Here is a 26,478-nt window from a genome sequence, read left to right on the forward strand (position 1 = left end):
GACAGGGCAAGATATGACAAAATAATAATTTATAAATTATCAAGGGTTCATGAGGGAGGGGGAGTGGGAAGGGAGAGGGAAAATGAGGAACTGCTGCCAGGGGCTTAGGTGGAGAGCAAATGTTTAGAGAATGATGAGGGCAATGAATATACAAATGTGCTTTACACAATTGACGTATGTATGGATTGTGATGGGAGTTGTGTGAGCCCCTAGTGAAAAAGAAAACATGGCCTTGGTGATGAAAAACACCCTGGAGATCACATGACAGAAGTTTACACAATAATGGCTTCCTCATGGCAAATCCTGTTTGTCAACAACATAAACAGCACTATGCTGTAGAGCTCGACAGAAGGAAATCACCGGAGACAAATCAACTACTTCGGAAGAAACTGCAAGATCTTTATTTTTTTCTTGGATTGGCTGGTCACCTCCTGCTGTGATTGAGGCATTTCCCTTGGTATCTGGAGATCGTCATATGGTCCACTCAAAAAGCATTTAGGTCTGACTTGGCTTTCTACACAATCTGGGGCTTTGATTTTGTTGTTTGTTTATTTGTTTTGCTCTCTCATTTTTTTTCTTCTACTCAGTAACATGAGTGTGAATGTAGCTTCACCCCAGCACCTTCCTGAAGCTTCCGATTCTAGAGACTCTTCACCAATAACTATGATTTGGGGCGCTGGAGAAAACTATACATCCTTGCAAATATCATCTGCTGAGACACCCTGCTAAGAGACTGCTGTCTCTCCTCTTCCTTCCTTCGTAGACCTACTTCTTAAGGACAACCCGGATTCCTCTGCCAGTCCCAAAATACAACTGCCCGATTCTGAAGAACCCCGTGAAGAAGGAAAATTGGGCCAGGTCAAGAAACAGAAGGTCTGGACTGTGTTCTCTTGGACCCAGCTGTGCATACTCAAAACCTATTTCAGAAACAGAAACACTTCAGCCTTTGGCAGATGCAAGGACTTTCTGAAGTCCTGAATCTCAGCTCCAAACAGGTTAAGACCTGGTTCTAGAACCAGAGAAGGAAATGTAAGAGGTGACAGAAAGCCACCAACTGGTCAATGAATGACTCTGGTGTGACGCAGCAGGTCTCTGCATCTGCAGAGTGCCTGACCTCTGTGCTTCCTCCTACCAAGGAAATCTCCCTTCTGGAAACCTTCCAGTGTAGCGCAATCAGAGCTGGAACAAGACCTGGAACAACCAGAGCTGGAATAGTCAGGCTCGGAGCAACCAGACAGGCCTGGTGCACCCAAGCCTGGAACAGCCAAGCCTGGAACAGCCAAGCCTGGAACAACCCATTCCGGGAACTGTGGAGAGGATTCCTACTGCCCCAGTTCTAGCAAACGTCTATCTGTGATGTGATGTAATGGCAGATATGCCTTTATTATTATTACTGAATATATAAATTGATCCTATAGATAAAGGATAAATTGAATTTTTAAAAAAAAACGTTTTATTAGGGGCTCATACAACTCTTATCACAGTCCATACATATACATACATCAATTGTATAAAGCACATCTGTACATTCTTTTCCCTAATCATTTTCTTTTCTTTCTTTCTTTTTTTGTCCCCTTTTCTTTTTTTACATTTTATTAGGGACTCATACAACTCTTATCACAATCCATACATATACATACATCAATTGTATAAAGCACATCCATACATTCCCTGCCCCAATCATTCTCAAAGCATTTGCTCTCCACTTAAGCCCTTTGCATCAGGTCCTCTTTTTTTTCCCCTCCCTCCCCGCTTCCCCTTCCCTCATGTGCCCTTTGTAATTTATACATCGTTATTTTGTCATATCTTGCTCTATCCGGAGTCTCCCTTCCCCCCCTTCTCTGCCGTCCCTCTCCCAGGGGGGAGGTCACATGTGGATCCCTGTAATCAGTTCCCCCTTTCCAACCCACTCACCCTACACTCTCCCAGCACCGCCCCTCACACCCTTGGTCCTGAAGGTATCATCCACCCTGGATTCCCTGTGCCTCCAGCCCTCATATGTACCAGTGTACAACCTCTGCCCTATCCAGCCCTGCAAGGTAGAATTCAGATCATGGCAGTTGGGGGGAGGAAGCATCCAGGATCTGGGGGAAAGCTGTGCTCTTCGTCGGTACTACTTTGCACCCTGACTGACCCATCTCCTCTCCTAAACCCCTCTATGAGGGGATCTCCAGTGGCCGACACTTGGGCCTTGGGTCTCCACTCTGCACTTCCCCCTTCATTCAATGTGGTATATATATATATACACATATTCTTCTTTTTTTTTTTTTTTTTGCATGATGCCTTATACCTGGTCCCTTTGGCACCTCGTGATCGCACTGGCTGGTGTGCTTCTTCCATGTGGGCTTTTTTGCTTCTGAGCTAGATGGCCGCTTGTTTCTCTTCAAGCCTTTAAGACCCCAGACACTATCTCTTTTGATAGCCGGGAACCATCAGCTTTCTTCGCCACATTTGCTTATGCACCCATTTGTCTTCAGCGATCCTATCATGGAGGTGTGCAGCCAATGATATGATGATTTTTTGTTCTTTGATGCCTGATAACTGATCCCTTTGGGATCACTCGCTCACTCAGGCTGGTGTGTTCTTCCATGTGGGCTTTGTTGCTTTTGAGCTAGATGGCCGCTTGTTTATCTTCAAGCCTTTAAGACCACAGTCACTATCTCTTTGGATAGCCGGGCACCATCAGCTTTCTTCACCACATTTACTTGTTCACCCACTTTGGCTTCAGCAGTTGTGTCGGGAGAATGAGCATCATAGAGTACCAATTTAATAAACGAAAGTATTCATGCATTGAGGAAGTGCTTGAGTAGAGGCCCAAGGTCCTTCCGCCACCTTAATATTAAACCTATAAATGTAGACAATTAGATCTATTTCCCCATCCTCACATATTTAACTTAAAAAAAATTCAACTACAGTCTACAAACACTGATCATATTCTATTTGGAATGTTTCCAGAATAGTTGTAAAGTATTTCTCAGCAAATTATACTTTTTTTTAAGGGTCCCCAGGTCCAGGGGTGTAAATGTCCAGGTGGAAAGCACAGACAGTATTTCAGAGGCTAACATGCTAAGTTATTCCATGAGAGACTGAGTCTCTCTCTGAAAGGTAGAAGTTGCATAAGGTCTGTGGTAATTAATAATCTGGTATCAATTTGAGGATTCCAAGTGAAGGGATGGAGTCTAGTCTATCAATCAGATCATAGCCAAGGAGGCCTCTGTGTGGACACGATTTTCTCCTGAAGATTCTGGGAACTCCTGTATACCTCTTTGGAGGCAGGTGATACACTCTTTCTTGGCTCACTCCCTGTGCGACATCCCTGTGGAGAAGACAGATGGAGAGAGGCTGATTGGGCCAGACCTCTGGAGCCAGAGAAACCACGTGCAGACTCCGGCCAGTGCTGAGATGCTTACAATTCCCCAGAATCCACAAGACTTGCCACCCACTGGCCTTCAGTGTCAGTGCATGTGTTTGCATGTCTCTGAAGAGGAATTTATAGATTGGTATATTACATATGGGCTAATAGCAGACTTATGGACTTGATCTGGACTGAACTGGGATGTATTCTCAATATTCAATTGATCTTGTACATAAAGCATTTTTTATACACATAGGAGGGTCCATGATTTGATTCTCTAGGCTACCTGGACTAACACAAGGTCTAAATCACTGGTGTTTGAACATATGTTAATTATGTGTGTTTTTCAATTTTACCTTTATCTTTCCTATTTAATAGAGGTTAGTTTCTTTAGTTAGACTCTTCAATCCGTTCTTCTGCCCTTGTTTACAATTCTCTTTCCTTTCCTAGTCTCCTCTCTGATTCTCTTTGTTTAACTATGGGAAAGCATATCATGATTGCATTAGCTATTTAATATAAACCAGAAATAATTATAGAGGAAGGAAAGATGACTACGATACATATACAATATGAAATCATAACCTTGTTTCCTTACCCATGAAGATATAGCCAAGTGAATTAGACCTACCTGATAGATTGCTTCCAAATATTTTAATTAATATTACATTTTTCCTGTCTATAAATAAATAAAGGCTAAAGGATTAAGAAAAATGAATAGACAAGAAATGTAAAGTTTAAAAAGAAGTTTCCTAAGGAGGGGGAAAGGAAAATAAGGAAAGAAAAAGACGTGAATAGTGGGGGAACAGGGCACTAACCCACGCAAGGGAAGGGTATTGTTAATATCTCCACAGGGAAAGAGGGACCGGACTTCAACCCTGTCCTCTAAGACGTGAATGCAACATAAACAGCATGGAGTAGGGAACCAATAGAGACATCTTAGGGGAAAGCCCCAATCCTAATTATGTGGACAGCCCTCCCTCCCCACATAAGAGTTCACTTCAGAGGACAGCACTGAAGCTACAGCTCAGGGAGAAGGACAAGTCTGAGCAGAGTACACAGGAGCAAATGAAAGGGGAGGAAGAAAGAGTGGAGCACATCCTGGCCCACCAAGCCTTGAGGATGATATCCCAGCTCAGAGCAGCCAATGCACAGAGAGAACCACATGGTTGGCCCCACTACAAGACATGATGTCCCTCACTGACCCATAGTGCTATAGGGGATAACATTGGAGACACAGTGTGGGAATTGTGTCCCATCTGACCCCACCGCACCAAAGCGAAACACTAAGGGCATGCAACAGAACAGCAAGGGGAACAGAGCAATGAAGTCCCCAGGGAATACCAAAAACAGAATATGGGGTCAGGGCATGGCGCTGCATCAGACTTGACTGGAAAACACTCCTAAAGGTCAGCAAACAGACCTTGAAGTATTTACAAGCTTTTCTTTTCTTTCTTTCTTTCTTTCTTTCTTTCTTTCTTTCTTTCTTTCTTTCTTTTGTCACTGGTTTTGTTATCCATTCCTGGGATGGACCACAGAAAAGTGGGTGAAGGGAGACATCGGACAGTGTAAGACATGGAAAAATAATAATAATTTATAAATTATCAAGGGTTCATGAAAGAGGAAGGGAGGGAAAAAATGAGAAGCTGATACCAAGGGCTCAAGTAGAAAACAAATGTTTTGAGAATGATGATGGCAACAAATGTACAAATGTGCTTGACACAATGGATGGATAGATGGATTATGATAAGAGTTATATGATCAATAAAATGATTTATAAAAACATAATAATTTTAATTTTTTAACATTTTATTAGGGGCTCATACTACTCTTATCACAATCCATACATATACATACATCAATTGTATAAAGCACATCTGTACATTCTTTGCCCTCATCATTTTCAAAGCATTTGCTCTCCACTTAAGCCCTTTGCATCAGGTCCTCTTTTTTTCCCCCTCCCTCCCTACTCCTCCCTCCATCATGATCCCTTGATAATTTATAGATTATTATTTAGTCATATCTTGCCCTATCCGGCATCACCCTTCATCCCCTTCTCTGTTGTCCATCCACCAGGGAGGAGGTCACATGTGGATCCTTGTAATCAGTTCCCCCTTTCCAAACCACTCACCCTCTACTCTCCCAGTATCGCACCTCACCCCCTGGTTCTGAATGTATCATCCACCCTGGATTCCCTGTGCCTCCAGCTCCTATATGCACCAGTGTACAACCTCTGCTCTATCCAGACTTGCAAGGTAGAATTCGGGTCATGGTAGTTGGGGGGGAGGAAGTATCCAGGATCTGGGGGAAAGCTGTATTCTTAATCGGTGCTACATCGCACCCTGACTGACTCATCTCCTCCCCTAGACCCTCTGTGAGGGGGTCTCCAGTGGCCGACAAATGGGCTTTGGGTCTCCAGTCTGCACTTCCCCTTTCATTCACTATGGTAAGATTTTTTGGGGGGGGGATGATGCCTTATCCCTGATCCCTTTGGCACCTCATGATCGCACAGGCTGGTGTGCTTCTTCCATGTGGGCTTTGTTGCTTCTGAGCTAGATGGCCGCTTGTTCACCTTCAATCCTTTAAGACCCCAGACACTATCTCTTTTGATAGCCAGGCACCATCAGCTTTCTTCGCCACATTTGCTTATGCACCCGTTTGTCCTTGGCAATCGTATCATGGAGGTGTGCAGCCAATGATATGATTTTTTGTTCTTTCATGCCTGATAACTGATCCCTTCAGAACCACGTGATCACACAGGCTTCTGTGTTCTTCCATGTGGACTTTGTTGCTTCTGAGCTAGATCAGCCCCTAATTTCTAATCAGCACTCCTGTTCCAAACACAAGTAAAAATTTAAATTTTTTTTTCTGTTTAAAGAACAACAAAAGAAAGGGCCATATACAAGGAGACTTTAATGGGTTACTGTCACTGTTCAGATGAAATGGTCCGGGCAACTGTTTTGTATGTTCTTCCCTGTGTGTTATACTCCACAAATAAAAGAAAAAAGAGGGAGAAGGCTCATAAACGTGAAAGCTCTCCAGCTTCTTTCCCCATCAGATGTAAACACTGGTCTGAGTGGTAACAAAAGGAGAAAAAGTAACATTGACACGGACCGTATTGCTTTTGTAGCATATGGGTTCATTGCAAACAAACAAATAAATATTTAACAATTTCTTGGAGGCATTGGAGAGGGACATTCTTGTTAAAGTTAGATGTCATTGAGTGTGCTCCAGCTCTCAGCAGCCCTCCATTCAACAGAACTGAACCCTGGCTCTCCCTGCCCCATCCTCACAGCTGTTGTCCTGTTTGAACTCCTGGCTTCTGACATGGTACCAACCCGTCTCACTGAAAATCTCTACTGTTCTGCTCACCCATGCTTTACCAAGCAAGACGTCCTTTCCCTGGTCCCTCTTGGGAACACATCCAAAGTACATACAATGAAGTCTCATCATGCTCACTGCTAGGGGACATTCCCCTGTACTTCTTACAAGACAGAATCCTTAACCAACTGCATATTGTCCTTAATGAGAGGTGGCAGCCTAACACTACTGTTGTTTTCTTATTATTATTAAAATCAGAGATTGTGTCTTCTAGGAATAGGGAGGATTTTAATCATTAGCTTTTCACATTCTTTGCCATCTGGAAAGGTTTAGTTTGTTGTTAATTCAATCTAGTCATTTAATGTACATCTTATTGTACATCATTGCTTATACATCATTCTCTTTCCTGAAATCTTTTCCGTGTGTTCTGTTAATTTTTTTTCAAGTTCTGTTGGATACTTCTTGGCACAATACTTGTGTTAAATAAACTATAGCTTAAAATAATGATTTTATAAAGTTTTAAAATTTATATTGTACAGACTTTTATAATATGCAAATAACATAATTAAAAGCAAAATATATAAAAAGAGAAAGAGAGAACAAAGCCAGAGCCCCTTGAGGAAGCAAGGCCCCAGAAAATATAAGTTATTTAAGAAAGAAGATTAAATAACCTTTGCGATATGCCTCAAACTCACTAATCCACTATCAAGTCAATGCCAACTCATATCCACCCTATCAGACAGGGTAGAATTGCCCTGTGAGTTTCAAAAACTAACTCTTTGTGGGAATAGAAAGTCCAATCTTTCTCCCAATGGTGGTTTCAAACTGCACACCATTCAGAGCGCAGCCCAATATATAACCACTATACCACCAGGGCTCCCTTTATATACATACTTAATATCTTTCTTTATTGTGAGTCCTCCAATAACCATTACCATTCAAATGTTAATGGTACAGAACATCGGAGGACAAATAAAAATTCCAGAAAGATCTAAACTAAATCTTCTGTAAACTCTTCAGCTACTGATCTCTTGGCTTACCATTCTCCAGTTCAGTATTTACCACTACTAGAGTTAGAAAACCAAAAAGGAAGAACACTCATATTTTAAACGGAAAGAACTCAAGGAAAAAAATCAATCATCGAGTTTCAATTTTAAATGATTCTATGGGGGGAAAGTATTGAACCATGTGGGAAGCATCAAAAGAATTTGGAAACAAAAAAAAAGAAGTTGGAAACAATGCACAGTCACTGTAAATAAATTAGTTGATATTCCAACATTTCAAAAGGTAGCATATCAGCAAGAACCTATGGTATTGAAGTCACACGCAAAAAAAAAAAAACAACCAAGACTCCAAGAATTGATGGGATACCAATGGAAATATTTCAACAAGTTGATGAACACTGGAAGCACTCATTTATCGATGCCAGTATATCTAGAAGACAGCTACCCGGTCAGCTGACTGGAAGAGATTCATATTTGTACCTCTTCCAAGAACAATATCATTAATATCCCATGGAGGTAAAATTATGCTGAAGATCATCCAACATCAATGATATTGTTTGAGCTCCTTGTTGGCAGCCACTGTATCAATCCATACCAAGCATTAAGTCCTTTGCCAAGAATTTGGGTAGTCCAGATTTACTCCCTCCTTGTGGTGAGCCTAGCTCACACTGTGATGAATTATCTAGGAGCCCATATTTGACCTTCGCTGGCTTTCCTATTTCCAAGAAGCAGAGGTCGGACATGCCTCATGCTCATAGGATGTTGTGAATGATCCACAACACCTCTCCTCAGCCAACTATCAAGTCTCTCTCTGGTCCTCAGCCTCTCAGCCACATGGTCCTGTGACCTCGATCTGTGGACCAGGAAGCCCACCTGTTGCTCTGCTCATAGTCTCACTGCTTGCCCTCTTGCTCTGTCCCTTAGTCTCCATGCTACAATGGTACCTCTGGTCTAAGTCTCTGCCACTTCAGATAGAAGGTCATCGGCTGTATCTCTGTGTCCCAGTCGTCATTTAGATATCAAGGAATGGCTTCGATGTGGATGTGGGTTTTGTCTTTTATCAGATGATACCCTCAAGGAAAACCAAGAATCATAAGTCACAGCATCTAGTAAAGTTGTCCTAAAGATGCATTCCCTACTGATCCTGTAACAGAAAACATTCTCCAAAATGGGATTATAGCCACAGGTATGTTACAGAATTATAATACATCACATAAAGAATTATGACCAGAAGGGCCACATTAATTGACTACATCTCACACACGTTTGCCTTGCCTCAATCCTCTGTGGAACTTTAAAACTTTCTGTATTGATCAGTGGCAAAAAGACTGGACATGGATGTCTCCTGGAGTGCCAGATAGCTCTGAGAATCCCCTCTTATTTCCTAATTGTTAGTAACCAAAAGGCTAATTTCTGCTATCTGATCAGTCAACTAAAACATGCTGAGACAGACCTAAAATTTAAAAACAAAACACCTTCTGTGTGCTTGCTCATGGCCAACATCTGTTTCCTGTGATTACCTTGAAGCCTGACTTAATGTAAAACATCTGTATGTGACTCCTGCAGGGTGTGAATTCCAAAATAAAAAAATATTTCATCTCTATGTATTCTGACTTCAAATGGGATGCCATCAAGACAGCTTATGTTGCTTCCTGTCTCTCCACTTGTGCCACCTTCTAATAAACTTCTCTTTTTCTCTCTAACTCAGAATTAGTTTATTGATTCTGCTGCTCCAGGGCACAAAACATCATCGGTAACTCTGGTCTCTCCTGATAACATTTCCAAAGTATATGACATAGTCTTACCATCCTCACTTCTAAGGAGCATTCTGGCTGTGCATCTTACAAGAAAGATTTCCTTGTTCTTCTGGCAGTCTAATAATAAACCTTACTTTTTTTCTCTCATTTTAATCACCCTACTCCCCCCAAAAATACTCACCACTGAAAACACCTCTTATAGAAGGTACTTTCCCACCCCAATACAGCTCTTCCTGACACTTCTGTGAACCCATTGTACTCCAATATAAAGCTCTTGCTTCATTTCAACTGGTAAATCTCCAAGTCACTGAATAATCAATTTACATTTTCAATTTGTTATGGTTTTCACAATGCAATCCCCAAAACCAATTTCACCATGCTCTACCTGAGTAAAATTAGCCTTTCAATTCAATTATGAACTAAACCTGGGCTGGATTTACCAGGCTCAATTTGAAACTGTTTCCTGATTATCACTCAGGCACTCCCTGCCGTCTAGCCAATTTTGACTCAAAGCAACCCTATTGGACAGAGTGGAACTGGCCCCATGCATGTCTGAGGCTGTACATCTTTATGGGAGAAGAAACCTTATCTTTCTCCCTTGGAGGCCCTGCTGGGTTTGACTACTTGTAATTCACTAGGTCACCACAGCTTTTCGTAATTACGAATGACCGTCTAATATTGGCCTAACATTCATCAGTATCTGCTGTTTGACTTTATGGATGAATGTGACCAGTGACTTTCAGATGAGATTGAGAAAACTAATTCTAAGTACATTCTTATTTAAAAAATCCATGTAGTTATCAAAAGATATAGCGTCTGGGGTCTTAATGGCTTGAAGGTAAACAAGTAGCCATCTAGCTCAGAAGCAACAAAGTCCACATGGAAGAACACACCAGCCTGCGTGCTCACGAGGTGCCATAGGGATCAGTTATCAGGCATCAAAGAACAAAAGATCATATCATTCTGTGCTCACCTCCCTGATATGATCACTGAAGACAAATGGGTGCATAAGCAAATGTGGTGAAGAACGCAGATGGTGCCCGGCTATCAAAAGATATAGCGTCTGGGGTCTTAAAGGCTTGAAGGTAAACAAGAGGCCATCTAGCTCAGAAGCAACAAAATTCACATGGACGAAGCACACCAGCCTGTGTGACCACAAGATGTCAAAGGGATCAGGTATCAGGCATCATCAGGGGGAAAAAAGCATATTGTGAATGAGGGGAATGTGTGGAGTGGGAACCCAAAGCCCATCAGTAGGCAACTGGACATCCCCTGACAGAAGGGTTTCAGGGAGGAGACCAGCTAGTCAGGGTGCTGTGTAGCTACTATGAAACATACAACTTTCCTCTGGTTCCTAAATGCTTCCTCCACGCACCCCACCCCACCCCCCACTATCATGATCCCAATTCTCCCCTACAAATCTGGCTAAACCAGAGGATGTACATTTGTACAGATAGAAATTGGAAACACAGGGAATGCTGGGCAGATGATCCCTTCAGAACCAGTTGTGAGAGTGATGATACTGGGAGGGTAGAGGAATGGTGGGTTGGAAAGGGGGAACCAATTATAAGAATCTACATATAACCTCCTCCCTTGGGGGTGGACAACAGAAAAGTAGGTAAGGGGAGACGTCGGATGGTGCAAGATATGACAAAATAATCATTTATAAGTTATCAAGGGTTCATAAGGGAGGGGAGAGCGGGGAGGGAGGGGAAATAATAAGGAGCTGATACCAGGGCCTTAAGTGGAGAGCAAATGTTTTGAGAATGATGAGGGCAATTAATGTACAAATGTGCTTTACACAATTGATGTATTATGGATTGTGATGAGTTGTATGAGCCCCTAATAAAATGATTAAAAAAAGAAGAAATAAATAAATCACAATAGAATTCTGGGCCATGGCATCTTTCTTCTGGGGTTTCTTTAGGTGATTTACCAGAGTTCTAATAGTAAAAATGCTTCTGATTACAACCTCGCTTCCCTTTCTGCAACGGGAAGTCTAGAATTCCTCAAACTCTCAACATTTGCTGATGTCTGCACATAAGGAGGTAGGCCTGACACTTCATTTATTCAAGATCTACTTGGAAGTACAACCCACATTTACTTATAATCCATTTACTCTATGGCAACCGGTCCTGGAATAATAATATTGAAGTGGTCCTCCTGAATCATATTTCTATTGCCTTTGATTTGTCCCTCTTTGGGAGTTTAAAATGAATTTTTATCTTGGGCATTAAAAATGGAAAGATAGATGGCTCTCTTTTTATGTTACAATAAACAAAAAAAGCAGAAACTTTGATCATAGATTGATTAAAAATATTTGTGTGCCTAATATATTTTCTCCATTCTAAACCATCTTTTGTCCATGGTATTGCTATAGAGAATTTTATGCTGTGAGTACACCCTAATGGAAATACCCTCTTCAGCCTCAAGTAAGGAAGTTCTCTATTGTCTTTGACTTCATATATTATACTGATCTGTTGTATAAGCTAGTGAACCTCATGTCAGCCTAAACTCAAAACAATGCTATCTGCTTAGTGAGGTTGGAAACTAGGACATATGCAGAAAATTTTCCTGATTCTTACACTCAGAACTTAAAGAATGGGTTCCTATACCAACTTCACCCACTCTGTGTATATGTCAGAAAAGTATAGGAAATTAGGTTGGAGAAACATAGTGGACCTAAATTATGAAAGTCCTTAAAAGTCTGATGCACAATGCCATAGGTAGTCAAAAATGGCTTTTCCTCTTTACCAACTCTACCCCCACACACTACAAATCAGTTTTAGCAGCTTGAGTTAGATAAATAATTTTCATAACTATAATGTTCACTGTTCGTGGGATATCATAGTCATAGTCATCATCCAAGTTACTTCTAATTTCATCCCTTCCTCTTTCAAAAACTTAAAGTATTTGTTTTAACTACCCTAAAACATCCCTTCATCTGAAATGTATTACACAGTGTTTCATTTTAGTCTAATGAAGTCTGTGCATACTAAATGCCATATCACAAAGAATTATAAAAAAAATATCTGGTAATCCCCTTGCAGAAGGGTCTAGGGGAGGAGATGAGTCAGTCAGGGTGCGATGCAGCACTGATGAAAAATACAGCTTTCCTCTAGTTCCTAAATGCTTCCTCCCTCCCCCAATACCCACTATCATGATCCAAATTCTACCTTGCAAGTTTGGATACAGCAGAGGATGTACACTGGTACAGATAGGAGCTGGAGGCACAGAGAATCCAGGGCGGATGACACTTTCTGAACCAGGGGTGTGAGTGGCAATACTGGGAGGGTAGAGGGAGAGGGGGTTGGAAGGAGGGAAACAATTACTAGAATCTACATGTGACCTCCTCCCTGAGGGATGGACAACAGAAAAGGGTGTGAAGGGAGACGCCAGATAGGGCAAGATATGACAAAACAATAATTTATAAATTATCAAGGGCTCATGAGAGAGGGGGGAGTGGAGAGGGAGTGGGGGGAAAAGAGGACCTGATGCAAAGGGCTTAAGTGGAGAGCAAATGCTTGGAAAATTATGAGGGCAATGAATGTATAGATGTGCTTTACACAATTGATGTATGTATGGACTGTGAAAAGAGTTGTATGAGCCCCTAATAAAACGTTAAAAATATATATATCTGGTGAATTCAAGATATTATTTTTTTTCAATTTTAGAAATCCCTAAAAGATTTAGAAAGCTGAAAATAAGCCTCCAAAAAATCTCCAATTCCTAATTTCTAGAATGGCATGCAAATTTTAAAATATCACCTTTATAGTGGTCTGGGGGTTTTATTAGTTTGTTTTTGTTTTTAGTCTGTATGAAACTATACTGCTGAAGAATAAAAACACAGAGAAAAATGTCAAAGAGTTGTTGGAAGAAATATTCTGTGACATTATGAAAGATGAGCAGATATGGATTCCAGAAGTTGAACCCCAAACTAGATAGACCACAAAGAAAAATCACCAATACACATCATAATCAAACTTTCCAAAACCAAACACAGGGAATGAATCCTAGGCTGTCTAAGAAAATATGAAAAATTACTTACAAAGGAGATAAACTGATATTTCAACAGAAGTTGGTGAGAGAAAATAGGGAGCTATTAACAGTGAGTGCAAGAATGAAGAAAATATTCTGAACTGACTGTGGTGATGATTGTACAACTCTTCTTGATGCGACTGAATGATTGGATTGTATGATGTGTAAATTATATGCCAACAAGGAACCAATATAGAGGTCTGAGGGGCCCGTGGACAGTCCACCTCCCTGGAGAAGAATTAACTTCAAAGGACAGCACTTCATGAAGCTACAGCTCAAGGAGAGGGACATGTCTGAGCAGAGAACAAAGTAGCAAATGAAGGGAGAGGCAGAGAGAGTGGAACACATCCTGGCCCACCAAGCCTTGAGGACGATGTTCCCACTCAGAGCAACCAATGCACAGAGAAGACCATAGGACCAGCCCCACAATGAGACACGACATCCCTCACTGACCCATAGAGCTACGGGGGACAACACTGGAGACACAATGCAGGAATTACGCCCAATCTGAACCCATAACAATGAGGTGAAATACTAAGGGTATACAATAGAACAGTAAGGGGAACAGAGCAACAAAGTCCCCAGGGAATACCAAAAATAGACTTTAGGGCCAGGGCATGACACCCCAACAGATTCAAATGGAAAAAAAAACTCCTAAAGGTCAACAAACAGACCTTGCACTATTTACAGGCTTTTCTTTTTTGGTCGTTGGTTTTCTTGTTGTTGTTTTGTTTTCTTTTGTTGCTTTACTTTACTCTGTCCTGTTTTCTGTACATATTATTAACTCTTCAGATCTATCTAGATAAGATAGGTGGGATAAACAATCTGGAGGAGAAAATAACAGGACTCATTGTTCCAGGAGAGGCTTGGGAGATGGGAAGTGGGTGTTAACAAACCCAGGGACTAGGGAACAACAAGTGATCCAAAATAAGTGGCAATGAGGGTGTAGCAAGCCTGGTAGGGCTTGATCAAGGTTAATGTAATGGTGAGAAATTACTGAAACCCAAATGCAAGCTGAGCATGATAGTGGGAAAAGAAGAACATAAAAGGAAATAGAGAAAAGAATTAGGAGGCAAAGGGCATTTATAGAAGTCTAAATATAGGCATATGCATATGTACATATATTTATAAATGATGATGGGGGAATAGATCAATGTGCATATATATATAGGTAGCATTTGGGCATTGGGTCTTGACTCAAGTACTCCATCAATGCAAGAACACTTTGTTTTGTTAAGCTGGCGTTCCATGATGCTCACCTTCCAGACAATCACTGAAGACAAAGCGGGTGCATAAGCAAATGTTGTGAAGAAAGCTGATGGTGCCTGGTTATCAAAAAATGTAGCATCTGTGGTCTTAAAGGCCTAAAGATAAGCAGCCATCTAGCTGAGAAGCAACAAAGCCCACATGGAAGAAGCCCATCAGTCCGTGTGATCACGAAGTGTCAAAGGGATCAGGTATCAGGCACCAAAGAACAAAAATTCATATTATTGTGAATGAGGGTGAGTGTGGAGTGGAGACCCAAAGCCCATTTTTAGGCAACTGGACCTCCCCTTACAGAAGGGTCATGGGGAGATAAGCCAGTCAGGATATAGTATAGCAAAGATGAAACCTACAACTTTCCTCTAGTTCTGTAATGCTTCCTCCCCGCCCCCCCAAACCCCACCCCACTATCATGATCCCAATTCTACCTTACAAATCCGGCTAGATCAGAGGATGTACACTGTTACAGATAAGAACTGGAAACACAGGGAATCTAGGACAGATAAGCCCCCTCAGTGCCAATAATGAGAGTAGCAATACCAGGAGGGTAAGGGAAAGGTTGGGGAGATATGGGGAACCAATCACAATGATTTATATATAACCCCCTCCCTGGGTGACAGACAACAGAAAAGTGGGTGAAGGGAGACATTGGACAGTGTAAGACATGAAAAAATAATAATTTATGAATTAGCAAGGGTGAGGGAGCAAGGGAGGGAGGGGGAAAATGGGGAGCTGATATCAAGGGCTCAAGTAGAAAACAAATGTTTGAGAATGATGATGGCAACAAATGTACAAATGTGCTTGACACGTGGATGTATGTATGGATTGTGATAAGAGTTGTGTGAGTCCCCAATAAAATAACGTTAAAAATTATATGCCAATAAAAGTGTTGAATAATGTTTAAAAATTTTTTTGACAAGGCAATTAGATGATTTACATAAAACTGTGAAAGAAAATTAATTGCCAACCAAGAACCATATACTCAGTAAAATTATCCTTCAGCTATGATGACAAAATTAGGATATTTCAAGATAAACAAAAATTAAAGAAATTTGTAACAACCATACCAAGCAATTTACAAGAAATAGAAAATAGCATTCTTTGGACAGAGAATCAACAATAAACAACACCAACAAAGCAGCAAAATATATGACATAACCTAGAAATCAACACAGAATTATCCAAAGCAGAACCCACCAATAATTCTGCAAATAGGAAACCAAATGTATCAATTTGTAGGGAAGACAATTACAAAGAAAAAAGGAGGGATAGTGTAGCGAGAGAACATCTAAATGGAAAAGAAATTGAGACAATTTCAAGAACTAGAGTGAAAGGGAAGGCAAAGCACCATAAGAGACAGGTTGATAGAGCCCAGGAAAGACTATGCATGGAAGGAAAGGAGTTTAAAGCAATAGAAATATTGTATGCAGAACCCTGCACTGACAGTAATCTATAAGTAAATGCATTGATAGACAGACTTGACGGTTAGAGGAAGGAGAGTGGGAGTACATTAACAGATGTGAGTGAGAGAAAGAGAGAGAGAGAGAGAGAGAGAGAGAGAGAGAGAGAGAGAGAATAGATAGATGATAGATAGATAGATAGATAGATAGATAGATAGATAGATAGATAGATATGACAGAAAATATGTATGAGTCTTTACCTTTGCTGTTACCATACCCATGCATGTGATGGACCATACAGGGAGCAGAGTTATGAAAACTTCTAGATATAACCTAAACCTTGAAGGAATGAATCTTTGGCACTAGGAACTCAGGGCCACAATTTCAAAGGACACTAAATCAATTAGTGTAACATAATCCTCAGATAATATTCTACAACTGAGTCCAAAAGAACTAGATGATACCTGGCTACCACTTCCAACTTCACTGAAAGGGATCTCAATAGAAAATCATAGATAGGAAATGAGATAGGCTGGATGAACAATCTGGAGGAGAAAACAACAGGACCAACAGTTCCGGGGGGGGAATGGGAGAGAGGAACGTGGGGGAAATGGTAGTGGTGTTAACAAACCCAGGGACAAGGGAACAACAAGTGATCCAAATCGGTGGTGAGGAGGGTGTGGGAGGCCTGGTAGGGCATGATCAAGGGTAATGTAACCAAGAGGAATTGCTGAAACACTGGTGGGGACTGAGCATGATGGTGGGACAGGAGGAAAGTCAAAGGAAATAGAGGAAAGAGCTGGGGGACAAATGCCATTTATAGAGATCTAGATAAAGGCATGTACATATGCAAATATATTTATATATGAGGATGGGGAAATAGATCTATGTGCATATATCTATATGTTTAATATTAAGGTAGCAGAAGGACATTGGGTCTCCACCCAAGTACTTCCTCAATGCAAGAATACTTTCTTCTATTAAATTGGCATTCCATGATGCTCACCTTCCTGACACAACAGCTGAAGACAAGTGGGTGCATAAACAAATGCAGTGAAGAAAGTGGATGGTGCCCGGCTATCAAAAGATATAGCGCCTAGGGTCTTAAAGGCTTTAAGGTAAATAAGCGGCCATCTAGCTCAGAAGCAACAAAGCCCCCATGAAAGAAAGCTGTAGTAGAGCATGACTGAGTATAAGAACTTTGTGCGTTTTTTGAGTCCTTATAGCAAATCATTAAGCCTAAAGATGGTCTGGAAGAACTTGGATAACGGGCCACTCAAAATGGTTATCTGCATAGCTATTCCAGCAAACCAGTCCAAGCCCAGCTCTAACATCACCTGGGACCCAACCTCTGTGTACAATTATAATATGAAGAACCTCAGAGTCCCCATCCAGCTTGAAAGTACTAGGAATACAACAACCTGAGTAGGTTTGTGGAAACAAGGGCCTCCAAACATATATGTGATTTGATAATTGGCTGTATGCCTATTTAAAGCAGAATTTGGCCCACAGACGATAAAGAGATTCTATTTCTCATTAACTCAGGGGCACTGGGGTAGAAACATCTGTTGCTTTTGTTTTTGCAGATTGCTCAGGGGCGCTTTATGAACATCTGATCTGCTATTGTGGGTTCCAAAGTTTCCACTTTGAGCTAGGATCATAATACAGCCGTCTGCCTGAAGCCAGGAATATCTAGGAGGATATAAAGTGTGTGAAAATCATCCTCACCAGTATGCAAACCTTTTGACAAAATGGAACCTGAATTATGCATTGTGCACCTAGATCTATAACTTAAAATGCTATCGGCTTTCTCCTCACTACAGGAAAGAGATTTTGTCAGGTAAACCTGCCTTGTGTGGGAAACCTTTAGTCACAGGTTTTTATTCACACCAACATAGCTCATTATTATTAATGTTGTTTAAGTTTGGATCTTGCAAAACATAGATTCAAATATTTAAGCCTATTTAAACGTCTTCTCATTTTGAGGTATATTTTTTTCCAAAGCCTCAAAGCCATAAAATTACAGGGAGCTCACCAGGAAATGGATTTGTACTGGAGCTCCCTCTTTAGCTCTGTGTCTTAAGCAAACCCAGCCTCCGTCCTGGATGTGCTTGTTTGCAAATTATTTGAATGGAAGATTGTAAAGCCTGGTTCTGCATCCTTCTTGGAAGGCACTGGAAGCAGAAAAGTCTTAAAGAAAAGCTCCGATGTTGCATGCCTGTTTGACCATCTGCTTAAACTCTCTGTGATTTTCTTTTTCTCATTCCTTTTGTAGGATAACAGTTTCAGCCATTTGCTTTCTAGATTGTAGCAGATTTTCCCCTGACATTTACAAGGGCTCCCCTGAACTGGAAAGCCATACATCTGACTTCCTGGTGGAGTGAATGCGTGTGATCCTAGCGCACCATCCTCCACCTGCATGTAAATCAGCATGCTCAGAACAAGCTTTGGGAAGTCTTAATGTCAGTGAAATGCATTTATGCAAAAGTGCAGTTTATCTCTCACATGAGAAGATTTAGTCAGGGATGGGGGGGAGTGCTGTCATCATCACACCTTCTGCAGTTGACACAATTGTTATAAATAAACAGCTAACTAAAAGGAGATCATCGTGTTACTGTTATTAATGTAGATGTATATATACTTTGCAAATTTTGAAATTTCTGGGATTCCTGTTTCCATATTAGTCATAATCCTCCATAAAATGCACTTGGGTTTTCTCATAAAACCCAATTTTAGACACAGACACCCCCCCAATCAAAGTACTATCAAAAGCTATCTGAGCCAACTCTTTTTCAAACACTTAGACTCATTAGCTATTATTGATATGACATCTTAAAAGCTGAGTTAGTCTGGGCTGACTAGAGAAAAAAATTCATAGACACTCATATGTGTGTAAGAGAGAACTTTATATCAAAGAGCAATTGTACATTAAGACATCCCCTGAAAAAAAGAGAAAACATCCCAGCCCAGTTCAGTTCAAGTCCATAAGTCCGATATTACACCATATGTCAATACTAGACCAAAAATTCCTCTTGCGACTCACAGAGCCATGCAAAAATATCTAATGAAGCAATTTCCTAGGCCAATGGGTCCAGTAGTAGTGGAAGGATCTCAGCGCTGGCGTGGGTCTCCACATGGATCCTCCAGCTCCAAGACTCTGGTCCCATCAGTGTGTTGCCATGTGGCTTGTCAACAGGAATGTCTCGCAGTGAGTGTCTGTGTGTATCTGGCCTCCAGTTAGATATTTATCTTCATTGCGCCTCCAATGAGGTTATCAAGCTGTGACTTGATTGACAAGTTAATCTCCACCCCTTCTCTCTGAATAGTCACAGGTTGGCACCACAAAAGCTAAGTTGGTGCCACAAAAGCTAACTGTAATTGTTCATGTGTGTTAAATACGGGGAATCTCAATGGAGGTCTCTTAGCTGGATGCTCCTCCCAAACTTCCCTGGGAACTTTGTATATCATGGTCTCGGCTGTCTCATTCTGCTATAATAGAAATAAGCAGATTACTTTCACAAACACATTTATGTTCTCAAAGTTAAGGAAGTGCAAATCCAGAGTGCTAGATCCAGGGAAAGGCTTTTTCTTTCTGTGTCTGCCCCTTGCGTGTATCTTCCACTTCGTCTGTGCTAACTTGCTTCATCTGCTCTTTTCTATCTCAAAAGATATTGGTTTAAAACACCGTCTTCAAGAATGCTGCCTCATGAGCATTTTGAAAAGCCCATTTCCAAAAGGGATTAACACAGGTGTAGGGGTTAGCATTTACAACAGCTATTTTTGCGGGGGCACAATTCAATCCCTAAGAAACCATGCTTGACTTTAGGAGAAACTTCTGGATAAGAAGGACATTTCTGATATGCCATCCCAGAGAGCTTCAAAAGCGTGGGCATAAAACGTGGTCTCATGCCTGTGACTAAGGCAATGCTCTGGCCTCCCTCTGCCGTCCTGCTGAGGAGACCTGCAAGTTAGGGAATGCCATCAATCTGGGAGCAGTTGCTTGGATAATTTTAACTCACCAGGTTCTAATGATGGAGTTATTTTTTGGTTTGGTTTTGTCTTAAGATTAAGGTGTGGGCATTATCAGTCTGTCAGTAAACATTGCTGTTCAGTAGCTAATACTGGTAATACTAAACTGGATTTAACCTCCCTGGTGGTCTAATTATGTCAGTAATTTTGTACCCAAAGCGGTACACTGTTTTACATAAAATTCATTGTTTTATATTGTCGGCCTGTAATTCTTAAGAAATTACTCTAGTAGAGATTCCAGGTATGATAAACTTTAATACACAGTTAACATTTACCCTGAACCACACTCGGGTTTACGGCCAGGGAGGTTAAAAATCTCTACCATCCACCCACCTATCAGTTTGCCATAGTGTGGTGGTGCCTATTGTGTTTCTAAGGCACTGGAAGCTAGAACACCAATATTTCAAATATGCGCAGGGTCACGCTGATACAGCTTTCAGAGGAACTTCCACACTACAGCAGACTAGAAAGAGAGATCTACCAATTGACTGTGGAAAGTGAACCAAGGAAAGCTTTATGGATTGTAAGAGAATAATGTTCAATTTAGTGCTGAGAAATGAGCCCCAAACACTAGAAGCAATTATACAGTGGACACAAAAAAATGCATGTAAACCTGCTATCAATCATGAAGTGGAACAAGCTTCCGTAAAATTGTGTTTCTCTTATACACAAGCCACCATGATTTCAAGCCAGTTTGATGACTGACAACATAGACTCCACAGAGCTTACCATTGAGCTCCATGAATAAAGAGCATTCATTTGTATTTGGTTGTTTTAGATGCCTCCCATGAGGATGACCTGATTCTATACTGGAAATAAGGAAATAAGTCCCTAAACAGGAGCAGATTCGCTTTCTACAGCAGCCCAGAAACATCATTTTACATAGTCTGTTCGTCAGCAAGGAGGCCTGGTGGCATAGTAGTTAGGGCTCAGTTGATAATCCACCAGCTGCTCCATGGAAGAATGAGGTAGTAGTCTACTTCTATATTGATTACAGGCATTTCTACACTGTTCTATAAATTCTAAAGGGTCGATATAGGTTGGAATACACTCAACAGCAGTGGATTGTGTTTAATTTTATTTGTTTATTTTGTTTTACTCATTAGCATTGGTTGGGCTTCAATTGTATATAACACTGCAATATGTGACAGTACCTGAATCCTATCAGATGATCCATTTGGCCAAGAGCACACTGTGTCCCCCGTGTCTTTTGCCAGGCCGCCACACCCACCTGTCTCAATGCCACGTTCCTCTCCTTTTTCACAGAATTGCCTCTTGGCGCCTCCCATCTGTTTCCAATAGGACAGAGAGAGGAGCATTTGAAAACATAACGATGGCAATCTCTCTTGCTTAAAACACTGGTTCTTCCACTACACGGAGAAAAAACACAATCCTGCCCAATGCGCTGGGCTCCCCCCTGCGCGTACCACATTCTGACTCCCATGCTGGTGTCCTTCCTTGTCTTCAAACACACCCCCCTTGGCTCTGCCTCAGGACCACTATTTTGCTTCTGGTTTTGTCTTTTGCCTGGAATGCTTGCCCCCAGATTTTATCCAAGTTATTTCCCTCCCTTCATTTAGGGCTTTGTTCAGCGATCTCCCTAAGAAGGCTTGTTAATACCCATAACTGCCATAGGGCTTCTCCCTTGTCATTTCCTATCTTGTTTGCCATCAGACTACTTAACAGGACCTGATATCGCATTGCTTTGATTATTTTATTGTCTGAGTGCCTCTCTAGAATGGGGACAGGTAATCTGTGTGTGTTTTCCACCACTTCTCCAGAACCTAGAGCATGCTTGTTACTTGAAAGTTGCCGTAATAAATATCACCGAATGAATCAGTCTATAAAAGGTATTATTGATCTCGGGCTTTACAATGGGACAGAACTGACTGTAAAAAATCAAATTTTCACTGAAGGGAAACCAAAATAAGACAAGGGAGAAAAAAATGTTTGTGAACTTGAACAGAAATTGGAAACTTGTTCGTTTTTTTTCCATGATGTTTTTGTTTTCCACTGACTACTTTCAGTTCAAAGATAATTTTTAAGTTGTACAGAGCTTTGTGCAATTTACGTTGATATTGACTTACATCTGTCTGTATTACGAATGCCTCTCTGGATCCGGACAGGTGAGGGCACAGTTCATTGGCTCAGTGAGTAACACAGTGCAGCTAGGTGACGGCTACTGCTAGGTGAGGTGGTTCGCATGCCAGTCAGAGTTTGCTGTTTCCATCTGTGCGCAACCTCTCTCTCAAAGCTATGCCTACCAAACATGTAATAAATATTCAGCACCCGAGAACCTAAATACTCAGAAATCTGAAAGAGCTGGTTCTTAACAGACTTTCATATGAACAGTGTGAACTTGATAAATAGAATGTAGGGGTGGAGTCTTACCTTTCAATCAGGTCACAAGATAACACCCACCAGGAGGACTCTGGGAACTTCCTCATTTTCTCCTGGGAGGAGGACCACAGGCACACTCTGCCTCACATGCCTGTTGGCAAGGCACACGGAGCCACACTGATGGCAACCAGAGCCCTGGAGATGCTTCCCCCGCCACTGGACCTACAGGACTTTCCACCCACTGGCTTATGAGTTTCCTGCATTTGGCATCATTGCATGTGCTGCGTGAGTCTGAAGAGGAATTCATGGACTCATATTGGACTTATGGGCTAATATCAAACTTAAGGACTTGTCCTGGACAGGGCTAGGTTTTCTTAATATATAATTACTCTTTGATATAAGGCTCTATCCTATGCATATGCCCGTCTCCCAGGATTTGTTTCTCTAGTCTCCAGTCTATGCAGACTAACACAAACAGAAGCTTGTCAAGTGAGTTCAAATATTTTATAAGTGCATTATTCACATTTTATATACACTTAAATGCAAGAAATAGAAAGGAGTCTATAAAATGTTTAATGAAGAATATCATTACTGATATCAGATTGGTCTTGATTGAAAACAGAGAATTCCAGTAAAATGTTTCCCTGTGCTTTACTGGCTATGTAAATATAGTTATCTGTGGGTAATAGCAAATTATAGGACTTCCAGGGAAACATGGCAGCCAGATAACAAGCACAGGAAGAGCACCTCAAAAATTTCCCCCCAAAATCCCAACAAGAAGTACATTCTGCCTTCCCTGGAAGCCAAAAGACAACTTACAAGCTAATAGGACAAGGTTTCTCAAAGCTGGAATTTTGAAAAAAAAAAAGGCAGAGCAAAGGGAAGAGGCTGCACAGCCACCACAAGCAGTCAGGCAATTCCGACTGGCTTCTAGGGGCAACCTTGTGGCTTCCCCACCAGGAAACACTCCATCCCCAGCACAGACAGGCACATGCCAGTAGCCATAGCAACAGACTTTAACATCTCTTTCCAAACTACACCCCACCTTTTTTTTCTTTTCCTTTGTCTTTCCTCTTTCTTAATGCATTTGTCTTTCTTTTCTTCTTTCTTGTTTTCTTCTTCTTCTCCCTTTTCTGTTTCTTTAATTTAATTCTTCTGAATCTGTATACACGCATATATACATACATGTATATACATATATATAGACATAGATCCTTCTTTTCTTACTTGATCATAAGCTTATATTTCTCTCTCACCATTCATTATCTCTTTGGTTCTCTCTTCCCTCCTGGGTCCTTTCATATGACAGCCATTTTTTTTATGTCTCTTCTTCCCTCCCCTTTTGTCCTCCTGCTACGTCGCAACTCCTACTGGCTAGAACTGGCAGCGTGTGTGGCTTTCGCACTGGGAGGTGACACCACTGACAGGCTTTCCTTCTGCTGGTAATCAGCAGGGAGCCATATTGGAACACTCTTCAACCCCTCCCCTATTGACCCTCTCAGAGCAACCCTTCCCTGCCCCTCTTGCCTCCCCCTTCCAAGCTTCACCTCCTACCTCTACAGCCTACAGGGACCATTCATGGATACTGGACCTTGGAAGCACTAGGCTCAAAGACACCCACCACCTACTCTCTGCAGAGACATCCCTATTGACTCACTGCTGCCACAAGCCCAAAAACTAGGCCACCCGCTGTGGCTGCCATCAAAAGGCAAGTCTCTTTTATTGTTCTTCCTCCCTACACCTGCCCCCCCCCCCCACACACACACACACACGTGCCCAGTCTAGCCCAATCCCACCCAGGCCGAGCTTCCTCTCTCTGTCTTTGTTATTTCTCTTTTTTGCTTTCCTGTAAATCCTCCTATATGCAACTTGCCTCCACAGACTTATCTGCCCCCAAAGAGTGCCTTCTCTTTATTAAATTTTTATTTTCTCTTTCCACCTCCTCTCTTTTCTCTTCCAATTTCTTGTTTTCTTCTTTTACTTTAATTCTACTTCTTTTTCTAAGCAGATATATGTATGTATGTGTGTATGTACATATCTTTATTTTCATGTTTAGTTGTTCACTTATACTATTGTCTTTTCTTACAAACCATTCCATTCTGTTCTTTCTCGCCTTTCCCTTGTGAGACATACTTTCATAATATCTATTCATTTTAATAGTATTTTTATAATATATTTTCATAATTTTTACAAACCTCTTGGTAGTTCATATAGCTTCTTCTTTTCTTTTTGTCCCCCTCTGTCTTTTGGTTTTTTTTCTTCTTTTCCCTTATCTCTCTCCCATTTTCACCATCTCTGTTATGTGTTATCTAATGTCTATTAATCCTCTCCTATGAAGCTTGCCAGAGCCATCTAGCCACACACAACCCAGCAGGCCACATACCACTAATAACTAAACCAGAACGGTCCATCAGCAGCAGACAATCGCAATGAACAAATAAAAAAAAAATCAAGAGAACCAAGCACAAACAAGTAAAACCACCCAACCCAAGGAATCACTCTGAAAAAAGAGGCAATGGAATTGCCATAAACATATTCAGAAAGATGGTGTCTAGGCACCCTCAGTGATGGAGAAATATTCATGAGAAGAATGAAAGAGGTTGAAAAATTAGGAATGCTACACTAAATAAAATTCTAAAAGATAAACAAGATAACAGAATTAAACAATACAACAAAAAAGTAGTAATAGAAAGGAAGAAAAGGAAAAATTGAGTTTTTGAACTTAATGACAATTTTTCCTACTACTTCTGACAAGAGAAAGCAAACAAACAAAAAAAAAGCAAAGGAATTTGAAGAAAAATATATGGGATATGATTAAGAAAAACAATTTATGTCTTGTCGGTATTCCAGAGCTAGAGGTTACAAAAAAATCCCTACAGAGAAAATCTACAAGAACTCAGAAGAGAAATTCATCAACACCATGAAGAGTAGAAAATAACTATTCAAGAAGTTGAGAGAACCTTAGAAAAATATCTCAGCATATCTTAGTTCAACTTTCCCATTCACAGGAAAATGAGAGAATCCTGATTGCAGGTAGGGAAAAATAGAATAGTTACCAATTTTATATGACTTGTAGTGAGAAACTAGAAAAAAGTGTGCTATCGTACCTAATACATCAATAGATAAAAGCAAATACAATAAAATAATTAATAATTTATTATTCATCCCAGTTTTAACAGTAGTCTTGTTTTCACAAATTCCATTAGTTTTTCTTTGTCTGGAAATACTTTTATTTCTTCCTTATAGTTGAGGAATACTTTTGCTGGATATGGGATTCTTAGTTGATGATTTTTTTAATCTCAGAACTTTGTATGTGTGACTTCACTGTTATCTTACCTCTTAACGTGGTTTCAGCTAAGATCTCTGAGATAATTCTTATTGGTTATCCTTTGGGTTGCTATAAGTCAGCACTGACTCGATGGCAGTAAGTTTGGGTTTGTTTTTTTTTTTTTGTTTTATGTTAGTGCACACGCAGTGAATTAGTTAATGTGGCTCTTCTTGTCAAAGTCTCTAACTCCCATCAAATGACCTTTTCTTGTATGGGGCTGGTAAGATGACGGGGGGAAGATACTGATAGAATTCACCTGTGAGTAATTGTGACTGGGATTCCCCGGAATGCCATTCTGGTGTGTATAAAATGAGCCCTCTGAGAAGCAGGAAGAGGGCTCTCAGTACCAGTAAGAGCTGGAGTGAGGTGCATCCTCTGGACGTGAGATCCCTGCCCAGTGAATTTCCTAAAGCCAGAAGATAGCTGTAACATCAGAACAGGGGCCAGAATAGGGAACGGCGGTGGGTTTTACAGACCTACGAGCAAGTAAAGCAGAGCGCTTTAGGTAAGAGGCTGTCTTGTGCAATAGGAAGCCTATGGGCTCTTCATTCAGGGCACTAGGCTTGCTGAACCAGAAACGTTGAGCTCCAGTGCCTTTGCATTGAGCCTTCCCTGGAATGGGACGCCCCGCTGAGCATGTATTAGC

The 26,478-nt window shown here is 41.0% G+C and overlaps 1 non-coding gene and 1 pseudogene across 1 annotated transcript; both read left to right on the forward strand.

Moving 5' to 3' along the window:
* The first annotated feature begins 591 nt into the window (after window positions 1-591).
* Window positions 592-1,340, forward strand: LOC142440587 (homeobox protein NANOG-like; annotated as a pseudogene).
* Window positions 1,341-6,385: 5,045 nt separating this feature from the next.
* LOC142441575 (small nucleolar RNA SNORA61) lies at window positions 6,386-6,506 on the forward strand. The gene has a single exon (XR_012782944.1). It is a non-coding gene; the product is annotated as a small nucleolar RNA SNORA61 (small nucleolar RNA).
* The last annotated feature ends 19,972 nt before the right edge of the window (window positions 6,507-26,478 follow it).

The sequence above is a fragment of the Tenrec ecaudatus genome, chromosome 2, assembly GCF_050624435.1.
Source record: "Tenrec ecaudatus isolate mTenEca1 chromosome 2, mTenEca1.hap1, whole genome shotgun sequence".
NCBI lineage: Eukaryota > Metazoa > Chordata > Mammalia > Afrosoricida > Tenrecidae > Tenrec > Tenrec ecaudatus.